Below are 12,276 nucleotides of genomic sequence, written 5' to 3' on the forward strand. Positions count from 1 at the left end.
AATAGAAACTTCTGTTTAAAAAGTTCGATAATCTTATTCACGGGTAACATTACTTATTTTCACACCACTACTTAACAGCTCTGGGAAATTTGTAAATATTTACTTAAAGAAATTACAATGCTAACATTTTGAAACAATGCTTACCTTCTCGGACTTGAAATTGCCTGTCTTTTAAAAACTGTGATATAAAAAGAGGCACACGGCCTCTCAAACCAAAATCATGTAATTCCTTCAAAATGCCATGCTTCCAGGTCGTACCATAAGCTTTCTCAAGATCAAAGAAAATTGATACAGCATGTTGTTTATTTACTATAGCATTTTTAACAAAGGATTCTAAACTTACCAAATGATCAATGGTACTACGATTTTTCCTGAAACCACATTGAATATTTGTTATAAGCTTATTGGTTTCAAGATACCAAGTTAATCTATTATTCACCATACGTTCCATGGTTTTACAGACACAGCTAGTTAGAGATATCGGTCTGTAATTAGACGGATCTGTATGATCCCTGCCAGGTTTTGGTATTGGGACTACAATGGCATTACGCCACGAAGGAGGAAATTCTCCAGACGTCCATATTTGGTCAAATATGTCTAAAAGTGTCATCAGACTTGGTTCAGGTGGGTGTTTCAGTAGCTGGTAATGTATATTATCATCACCCGCTGCAGTGTCATGAGCTTGCTCAAGAGCAGTATGTAGCTCATGTAATGAAAACACTTCGTTATAATCTTCACCGTTGTTTGATTCGAAATTAAGTTTTGTCTTTTCCTCTTTTTTTCTGAAACTCAGGGACATAATTTGCCGATGATGAATTTTTGGCAAGAGTTTCGCCAATTTTATTTGCAATTTTAGACTTGTCAGTAATTAAATTATCACACTCTGTAAGATGGTGGACAGCAGATTTTGAACCTTTGCCTTTAATTCTTTGAACCATGTTCCATACCTTAGACATTGGCGTGCGTGAATTAATTTTTGAGGCATAATTTCTCCAAGATTGTCGTTTGTTTTGTTTAAAGGTACGACGCGCCTTTGCATTGAGTATTTTAAATTAATTTAAGTTATGGACAGTTGGATGATGGCGAAAATAACGCTCTGCATTTTTCCTCACTTTTCTGGTTTGTCTACAATCTGTATTAAACCATGGTTTTCGTACATGTGGAGTCGTAGAGGACTTTGGTATACACTCATCAGCTATTTGCTTTAAAACGTCAGCAAAATTTTGAATAGGATCAGTTATATCACTGAAACATTCAGGTCGCAGTTTCGAGTTACATATAGTTTGATATAAAGACCAGTTCGCCTTCGAAAAGTTCCATCTTGTATACGATGGAGAATCAGATGGAGTTATTTCTGAAAGGATAGTTGGGAAGTGGTCACTTCCACAAAGATCATTATGAACAGACTAATCAAATTCATTCAGGAGGTTAGAATCTGCAAGAGACAAATCCAGAGAAAAATAAGTACCAGTTGCAGGATGCAGATAGGTGCTTGAATCATCATTAAATATGCACAGGTCATTATTGGAAATGAAATCTTCAAGTATTTTGCCTTTAGTGTCAGTGTTAGTACTGCCCCAGAGTGGGTTGTGACCGTTTAGGTCACCCATAATAACACATGAGTACGATAGTAGAACCTCCAGTGGCCCTATCGCCCAGAGGGGTAAAAATAATGATAGGCTTCAAACTGACGTAAGCTAAAAGTATCTGTCCGCTTCAGATACGTCTCTTGCAGACAGAACGCTGATGATGTTAAATCCTGGATCAATAGCAGTATTTCATTAAAATTTGTCCGTAGTCCTTTAGAGTTCCACTGCACGATATGTTTAGATAGACCTATCTTTTAGGTGGATTAATGGGGGATCTAACCCGCACCGTTTTCGAGGGCGACACGCTATGTGCCCTAGAATGGACGTTTTCGGACACGTCCATGTCCTCAAGTGATCCGTATTTGTTAAATAATTTGATCTTATCATCTGACCCTTTTGGGGCTCTGCCACTTTGTTTCTTCAAAGCATCTGGCTTCGGTTTGCCTTTGTTTTTAGCTATTTGTTGAACGTTTGACGTTGATTGAGACCTTTGAGTCGACTGAAAAGATGTGTCACGGTCATAAGATGGTTCTGATTGGATTTGGGGTGTGTCAGGAAGTGTTTCTGCAGTTTGTGTAGATATTGCAGGTGACAAAATCTTCGGAGAATCTGTTTTTATCCAAGTCAATTTCGTCTGACAGCTGGCAGATGATGTAGGTACTGATGGGGTTGTGTCTGAAGATGTTTTGGCTTTGGAAGCATAAATTTCCTTAATTTCCGATCTCAAGACAAGCTTTTTGGCATCAGAAAAACTGATATTTTGAGTAAACGTTGTCTTATTTATCTCCATCTGCTGTTTCCATATGGGGCAATCTTTTGAGAACGATGAGTGATCACCTGCACAATTGGTACACTTCTTAAAAGTACTGACACAATCTTCTGTTGTATGTGTCTTCTCACCACAGTGAGCACACACAACAGACAATGTGCAAGTATTAACACCGTGTCCGTACTTCTGACATTTGAAACACCGCAGAGGACTTGGGATGTACACATCAACTTTTACATTGCAGTAACCTGCCTTCACTGATAGTGGAGGATTGGGGGCAGAGAAAGAAAAGAGATATGTATTGGTTTGCACAGTTTCATTATTTTTACGGGTTGTAAACCTTTTCACGTAAAGGACTCCTTGATCTTTCATCTCCCGTTACAATGTCAATTTTCGTCATATCTGCAAAGAGACGATCTCGGTCTCGTACAATACCCTTACTGGTGTTAAGTGTTCTGTGTGCAGAGACCATAACCGGAACTCCGACAAACAGCTCTGTGGACAGCAGGTTAGTTGCTTGCTGTTTTCTGTGACACCCGAGTAATAGAGCTCCTGTACGCAAGCGTTTAATGTTTTTAATTTCATCTGCTATGCCGTGAACACCTTTTGATATTGCAAACGGATTTAGCTTCAATGACGTTTTATCAAGAGTCTCAAGAACGAGAACACGTGGCCAGTAATCAACGGATTTTGAGGGTCGCTGTTCGTCGTCATCAGTATCGAGTGGAAGCTTCGTTTTTTTTGTTTGGGATTTCGTAAGCCATGTTGAGTTTATTTTGATTCGTCATCCGAGCTCCCCACCCACCACGGAGTATCATAAAGACAATTCTGATCGCAAGTGGATTTCCAACTTGCAGCACCAAGGATACCCGGATGATATACTCAAGCAGAATAATCAACAAGTAATTATTCCACCAGATTGGCCCATGAGCCACTGCCTTCTGGACATAGGACTCTAGGCAAAATACTAAATTTGAGTTGTACAGTCAAAATACAAATATATTATCATAAAGACACCTGACACCTGACAAAATGTTTCTAAATAAGTTATAAGGACCGAATTTATAAGCAAAATTTACATGAGGGCTTAGCATGACCAGCTGATTGATAGCGGTCCAGTTCTACTATCCGTCTAGGTGAAGTTAGAAGGACCGAAGTGCTATGTTGGGCAAAGGAACGCTGTTCCTGGAACCAGTGCCCTCAACCACCAGAATCCCGTCCTCCACCGACACAGGGGCGCAACCCAAGGCAAACGGGTTGGTGGACCAAATATACCCCCGGGTCCAGAACGGGGGGTTGGGGGTGGTTGAAGAGCGCTTAGCATTACCAAGCACCCACCACGAGGAGGTAGCTCTTCACGCGTGCCTCCTTGAGTAGTGGAATTGTAGGGAAAGAAGACATTACTTGCGATTCTGCACTTGCAATTGGAGATTCTGCTATGAAGAATATAGTTGGCAAAAGCTTTGGAGACCTGCATATTCCAAGGAAAAACAGAGTACTCCCCCTATCTGTCATGAACAACTCAATCAAAATACAGAATGAGCTTTTCATCACATCCTGATGAAAACAGATGATGACTTTTTATCCTGTTTGTACTTTGTCATTGATTCTTTGTCAGGGAAACAAAGCCTTCCACATGATGAGGAAGTGCCTCCAGATGCTATGGACATAGTTGATGGTGGATACTTGCTGAGGAAAGGGATATGGCCCCAAAGCAGACCACACAATGATGTTTATGATGCTTAGCTGACATATGTCAATAGACACCTTGGAAACAATTGCATCATTGTGTTTGATGGGTATGGCGAGTCTGTGTCCACAAAAGGTGTTGAACAGAGTCGGAGAGCTTTCAGATATCTGAGCACTGATATTGTCTTCAATTCTGAAACACCATTGACAATCAAACAGGATAAATTCCTGTCCAGTGGTAAAACAATTAGTCACATTTGATAACGGCTGTGACACAACAATTTCATGAGCTCAATATCCCAGTGAAACAAGCTAGTGCAGATGCTGACCTTCTCATTGTACAAACAAGTATTGATTGTGCTGATAATGGGCACAAAGCCACTGTTGTTGAGACTGATCCTCATCCATTTCTGTGCTTCAGGAAGATTGTACTTCCTTAAAACTGGGAGCGGAAAGACTGCTGATCGTCTATATAACATTTCGTTGCTACGGCAAGCATTGCCAGAGAGCTTCATTTCTGGGTTCCTCCTTCTCCATGCCATGACTGGTTGTGACACTACATAAGCCTTGTACAGACAGGGAAAGAAAAAAAGCTGTCATGTTGTTCACAAAACGACAGGACTTGCAACAACTTGTCAAAGCGTTCCAAAATCAATTATCCACAAAGGATATGGTTGCGTTTGCAGGAGAGCATTTCCTACTGGCATTGTATGGAGCACCTAAGTCACCTAAGTTTCACAAGAGCCAATGCCACGTGTCCCATTCACACACAAATGCAGTTATCTGCCTTGCCACCTACATCGGCAGCGGCGAGAGAACATTGTCTGAGGGTTTATCTGCAAGTGCAGCAATGGCTTGGAAGAAGTCTTCCACCAAATGAATGGGAATGGAAACTGTTTGTGGCAAGTTCAAGCCAGTAACAGACCGTGACCCCCCAGCACCACAGGCATTGATCAACACAATCAAATGCAATTGTAAAACAGGTTGTGAGTGAATGCGTGGGTGCAGAAAGGCAGGACTGAAATGTTGGCGTCTGTGTGGATATTGTCACGATAGTTGCAGCAATTCAAACACAGTATACCTTGCAGAGGAGGATGAAGGAGATCATGAACTATCATCTGATGAAACATTTCATAGATTGTCTTCCAGCGACGCTGATGAGAGTGAAGTTCAAGATCAGCCACAGCCTTCAACTTCCTCAAGACTGACAAGGAAAAGAAAATGATCTTTATAGATCTTTAATCATACGTGTTTGAAGATGCCCTGTTACATAATCTGTAAATAGTGTTTGATAGTCTTGGTATTCTGCAGAATATCAGTTATTTTTAGGTACTTAGGTCAGGTTGAGTTATGATATTTTCTTGAAATTGTGAGTATCCAAGGGCCATAACTCTTTTAAAGCATGGAAATGGATACTTAAATGTGTTTCTATGAAATTATAAAAATTCACTTGCTTGATTTTTTGGTGTAAAAGATCAAATTATTGCAATTGTTGGGCCATGTATTGTGTTTTCATTGACTTCTAAAACTGCCCCAAAATTGCAAATTTTCAATTTCAGTCAAAATGTAAAAATATGATTTTATTTAGTTATATTTGGTGGTTTGTGGTGAACAAGACATTGAACAATACACTTCAAGGTCTTTTGGACATATCAAAGCCTTTTCCATATATATAGGTCTTTGTGTCACCCAAGGGTAAAAACATATAAAATTGTTATTTTTAGCACAATAATAGGGCCACAAATCCGAAAAGTAATAGTCAACAATCTTGAGATATATTCCCTCATTTGTCAAACATGTATGTACTTATGTACAGAAATAAAGAAGTTGTGACTATTTTATCAAGCACAAAAAATATTGGTCTTCTAGGTTAGCAAAAGGTTGCATAGGGTAGCCATTTTTTCACGTGCACTATGGATTTATCTCAAGTGGGAATTTAGGGAGCTTTAAGTATGTTATGTAGGAAGGTTTGTAGAACATATCTGCCAAGTTTCATTTCTTCATCATTTTTTCCCCACCTTTTTGCTAATTTGACTTTCCTATATTTATATATGCAAAGATGTTACAATAGACTGTATTTATTGACAACCACATGAACATCATCCACAAACATACACTGTACAACATAGCATGAAAAGTCGTATGTGAAATTATATTAATTAGACATTTTTATTTTCCTGCCTTCCAATAGTACCTAAAGATATTTTCAGCCTACTGAAGTGCTTGACCAAAACTGTTATAAAAAATTACATGTTAAATGCACAGGACGTAATTGTCTCATTCTTCCTCACATCATTCTTTTTCTGGGGCGATTCTTAACATGGTTACAATGTGTGAAGTCCATTCCTGGTGTCCGCCGCCATGATATTGCTGGAATATTGCTAAAAGCGGCGTAAAACCATACTCACTCACTCACACCTCCCTGAAAACAATGACATGGAGAAAGGCGGGAGCTACCTGAGATATATCTCTCAACATGTTAGATACCTGACGGACGAATGTTAGGTACCAATTCATGGGAATAATCCTTCCATCCAACAAAATGTTTAGTCTACCAGCTGTCTTTCTTATTGTGATAATGTTGGAATATTGCTAAAGCAGCGTATATAGTATGACCTGAAATTATTGAGAATTTTAGGAATATGTTTAATTGGATTTCTAGTATAAACAACCATGACCAGCTATCAAGTACTTGGTGACCAGCTATCAAGAGACACAACTCCGTTAATCCTTTTTCATTAGTTTGTGAAGAATTATCCCCCTTTGTTTACTTGCTAGCAGACGACATTTTCAGTGATCCTCAGTATGGATGATTTAGAGAAGAGGAAGTTGATTTTAGAGTATGATAACAAGGACATCAAATTAGCTAAAGTGATTTCAAGTAGAACAGGCATCCCTTTGTCTACTGTTTATCGTGTTTTGAAATATATTGCAAATGGATATGGCATTGAGCACCAGGGAGGCGAAAGTAGGCCCAGAAAATTGACTGTCGGTGACAGGAGGCGGCTTGGTATTCTTTTGTCTAAAAAACAAACGAAAGAGTTTAGAAACCTCAAGGCTGAATATGATTGATAGAGGAACTGTGACTGTCTGTAAGAAGACAATTAGAACTGAGCTGCATGCAATGGGTTGACAGAAAAGTCGAGGAATTCCATCACCGATCATGAAACCTGAACAAAAGGAGCGAAGGTTTAACTGGTGCTTACAGCATAGAAATTTTAACTGGGACAATGTGATTTTCTCAGAAGAAAGTTTTGTGTGGCTGTTTCCTAATACACTGAAATTCTGGACCAAACAAACTGACAAACCTTTGTATCAGCGCCCAAAGTACAGTCCGAAATTTAACGTGTTGGGGGGGGGGGGGCATATCTGTTTAAGGTGCAACGCCCCTCTGTGTACTTAAAGTGAATATGAACAGTGAGCAGGACATTTACTTCAATCTGCTCACGTGTTCTATGGAAATGTTTGGATTTTCCAGCTGGACAACGACCCAAAACATCGTTCAAAGCATTCACAGGCATGGTTTCTGACTCAAAATATGACATTATTAGATTGGCCAAGCTATAGCCCTGACCTACATCCAATAGAAAATGTTTGGGGACTTATGAAGGAATGTGTCAATAAGAAAACTCTGACAAATATTGCTGAAATGAAAGAAGAGGTGGTCCGATATTGGGACAGCATGGACCACGACTTTCTAACTTCCTCGATCAGTAGTATGCCCCGTCGCATTGAAGCCTGCATTGCTGCCCATGGTGACTTGACAAAATACTAACTGTTCACCTGTCTTTGAATCTGGAGTTATGTTCTGCTAATATTCACATTTAATACGTGAGTAATGAGTGAAAAAAAATAAAAATCTTAAATTCTCAATAATTTCTCGTTGTACTGTAACTTAAGTAAACTCACTCATCCATTCTTTAATTTCTTTCCCAAAATATTCAGTTTTGACAAGCATATGCAGTCGATTTTATTATAAATACAATCAAAACTGTCAGTGTTGAGTTAATGTGAAGTACCGTTGCGCTGTCAGAAGACTCATTCTGATGTTTAGTGCCCTTATTATGCCGAACAGAAAGTGTGAAACAGTGTGAACACTATCACAAATGATACATTCACCTTTTGTGAATATTATTCAACCTTTGAACTACTTTTCTAGTTTTAATGGCGACCTCCAAAAGCTGTGTTCAGAACTGTCTTTGTTTGACGGATCATTGACGAACATAATGACAGCTGTAGTTTTGTAAATTAATGTTATCGTTAAAGGTTCCCCTATGTTATTAGCTCGTAGTATTCTAGGTAGGTTTAATGTTAATGTTTTTCACTATGTCAGCATAATCAAGTTTTGGTGAAGGTTACTGTCGCAAAATAACAATGTGATTTTGAAGCACTCCTATAATTTTCAATATCGAAAAGCTAAAAATGGCAAGTATTTAAACGTTAAATCATTATTGTTCAGTTATCGTTTTGGTGAAGTTTGGCTACAACAAGGTGTAGGAAATAGTGTTTTATTTATCTCACAGTTTAAGGAAAGGTGTATTGATAGTAAGCAGCAATGCTGGAGTGCACATTTAGAGGCTTTCGCGAAGCTGGATTTCTATAGAACTCTTAATAATCAGTTTAGCTACCCAAATATGCTCGAAACTGTAACAGTTTAAGTTTATATTACTAATTTCATCCGACTTTGTTGTTATGATCACGAGTTATTAATTTAATCGGGCAGGACGTGGAATATTCCTAGATCAGAAAGATTATGCCCATTCAGTATTATCCCAAATATTAAATCCGAGTACCACTTTTCTTTAAAGTGTCCCTTTTATCATAATTTAAGATGTACACTTCTTCCAAAATATTATTGGAAATATTCAACTTCGAACAAGATGCGAGCATTATTTCTGTCAAAAGGTATAATCTTAAGATATATCTGTAAATTTCTTTTTTTAGCAGCCAAGAAAACACAAATGTTCGTTAAAGCTGTCCCTCATTTCTCATACATATATTTTGTAAAAGCTGTTATTCATGTATAAATACATTTTGTATAGTTGTTAGCCATTATTTCAAGCTCTCTGTATGCAGCAAATATCTGTACCACAATATCTGTATCATGGGCCTCTTTACGAATATAAAGACATATCAACTCACGTTTGTAGTGAAAACTACATGAAATGCGCGTGAATCATGAAATTGTGTACCACCCCGAGCTATAGGCTTTAAAAAAACACACGAACTGAATTCCACATGCATTGCTTTAAGCCACTATAGACGACAAAAGAATGCCAAGACTATCAGAAGCTCAAAGCCATCGGCCGTTTACAAGGAGGGGGGTCACAGCATGAGTGACAAGGCACTTCGGCGTGTCCAGGCAAATCATATCAAACCTATGGACCCAATACAGCGGTACTGGGTGTGTTAATGACAGGTCCAGGTCAGCTCGACCAAGAGTTACCACAGCCGCCCATGATCGCTACATCCGGTTGAGAAATCTTCGTTCACGCACTACGACCGCAACATCCACAAGAACCCAAATCCCCGGACTGCGCAAAATCTCGGGCCAGACAGTGCGCAATCGGCTACCGGAAGCCGGACTTTTTGCCAGAAGACCAGTTCGACGTAACGTGTTGACACAAGGTCACCGGGCTGAACGTCTATAATGGTGCAGACAACGAAAGATGGCCGCGGGCAAGATGGAGGACAATTTTGTTCTCAGACGAGTCTCGGTTTCTTCTGCTGATGGACGTTTACGTGTATACCTACAGACGTCGGAACGAACGTTACGCCGATAATTGTATACAGCAGGTCGATAGATTTTGTGATGAAAGTGTCATGGTGTGGGCAGGTACCCATCATAATGTCATGTGCACGTGGCAGGTGCATTGAATGGGGTCCGCTATAGAGACGAGATTTTCAAACGTCACGCCACTCCCATCATCAACGTCAACGGTGGATCTATCCAGCATGGCAATGCTCGAACTCAAGTTGCACGCGTTCGCCAGTACTCCCTCCAGCAAAACCACGTTCAGGTGTTACCATGGCTTTCTCGATCACCTGATTTGTCCCCCATTGAACATCACAACTAGGGGATACTCTTGATCGACGCTTGCGCCAGCGTAATCCGCCCCCAGCCCTCTCCCCCCACCCTCTCCCCCTCCATAGGAAATTTGTAAAGTGATGATTTTACTGTAATTAAGCAATGATATCATGTTTGAATCAGTTATATGCTCCCGGTAAATAAACTCCAAAAACGGCATGTCAAGTTTCTTTTTTGAAAAGTATATGTGAAACATAATAAAATAAAGAATTAGTGAGTGAGTGAAGTGAGTTTTACTTTACGAGCAAACACCAGGCTACCCTACTGCCCAAAGATACCATCTGGACCAGATTCTACGATACATCTGAGAGTGTTTATATCTGCTGCCTTTTCATGTAAAACTCATCAGATGTTATTTGATTATTAGGTTAAATGTTCATGACATCACCTTTATACACAGAATAAGCAATTACTTCTTTACAAAATTAAACATAGTCGCCGTTGTTCTCAGTGTCGTAAAATGTTAGGACCTGTTTGAGATATGCAATCCACAGGCTAACACTAATAGATTTCAGTTTCACTGTCTCTCATGTGAAATTTCACTTCTGGCGAAAGGTTTTAGCATTTCCATTGTCGTTACACTTACCAATAATTTCCTTTTCTCTAAATTAATCTCTTGTACGATTAGTCTATTTGTCTGCTATGAGAGTTCTTCTGTGTGTCAACGTCTCCATCAATCCTATTCGTACTCAATAGTTCGCACTTCTTAGTTGGCAGGATACGCTCACCTTTTCGCGAACACCTGGTCTCGTCATCGTATCTCCGTCACTGGATTGTCTGATCCAGGCTCGATAATACAATCGATTCTGTTGAAAGGATTTTGTCGTTTCTTATTCATTACTGAAAATTTGTCCGCATCATAAAATGTAAATGTGTATGTGTTGAAAATTTAGGCTTAAAACCCGTGTTATAATATAAATAATGTTGCTAAAATGTCAATAACGTTATTCTAATTGTAAATATTGTTATGTCTACAGTTTTGAATTGTAACTAATGTTCTAACTTCAGAATGTGTATGCGAAACTGGCGTGTGTTTATGATGGACTTGGGGATAATGTGTGAACTTGGTCACGTCTCTATATGGCTGACATGTAGCTGATGGGTCGTCAAATGTTAACTACTTCATTCACTCGAGGTGTTTCTTTGAGGGAGCACGTGTTTACGATTTGTGATGAGGACCAGAATTGCTACAGGTACCCTGCTTACATCAATGTGTCTATCGCTTTCCTTGAAATTAACGCTGAATAAATGACGAGGTGGGGGAGTATTGTCCAGTGTTCTCCCCTTTGCTCTATCATACAACAGCACAACAAATCTCTCAAGCTGATGAATCTGTGCATCAGCGATTTCAAGTGGTGGACAAAGCGAGGGAAATAAAGGTGCCTGTAAGTTCAGGAAAAGCGTTCTTTTCATGGGATGATCTCATACTTATTTTACTGATGTAGTCTATATGGCGGCCATTTTTCAAAATGGCTGCCAACTTTCCCATTTTCGGGTAGTCATGGTATAAATTGACTTCCTTAGACCTAACCGTTAAAGATAGAAAGACATGTTTAGATGGAAAATGATCAGCAATAACTTTCCTACAACTTGATATATGACGTATGAGAATTTGAAAATTTGAAAAGAACTTATGACAAAAATAGTAGAAATGATTTTTTTCTCTTTTTTCCCAAACATAATGAAAATTATAAAAAATCTGCCAGGCCTCTCGATCTTTATTTAATACGAAGGGTATAAGCTACAATCATGCCACATTTCATGCTTGTAACACAACGTGCACGATTCAGTGAAAACACTGCACTTATCCGCTGGGCTATATAAAACGGTTTAGTGGAAACGATTAAATGACTTTTCACCTTGATCAACGTTGCACTTGAACTACTGGGGTGCGGTGTTCATTGGCTATCGCTGCACTTGAACTGATAGGGCGAGAGCTTCATTGGCTATGGCGGCACTTGAACTGGTAGGGCGAGAGCTTCATTGGCTATGGCGGCACTTGAACTGGTAGGGCGAGATCTTTATTGGCTATCGCTGCAGTTGAATGGTAGGGTTAGATCTTCATTGGCTATAGCTGCACTTACACAAATAGCTTGTGGTCTTCATGCTCCAATACTGCACTTGAAGGATAGGATGAGATC

This window comes from Haliotis rubra, unplaced genomic scaffold (genome assembly GCF_003918875.1).
Source record: "Haliotis rubra isolate DU_JTF1 unplaced genomic scaffold, ASM391887v1 Scf1124, whole genome shotgun sequence".
NCBI classification, from domain to species: Eukaryota; Metazoa; Mollusca; class Gastropoda; order Lepetellida; family Haliotidae; genus Haliotis; species Haliotis rubra.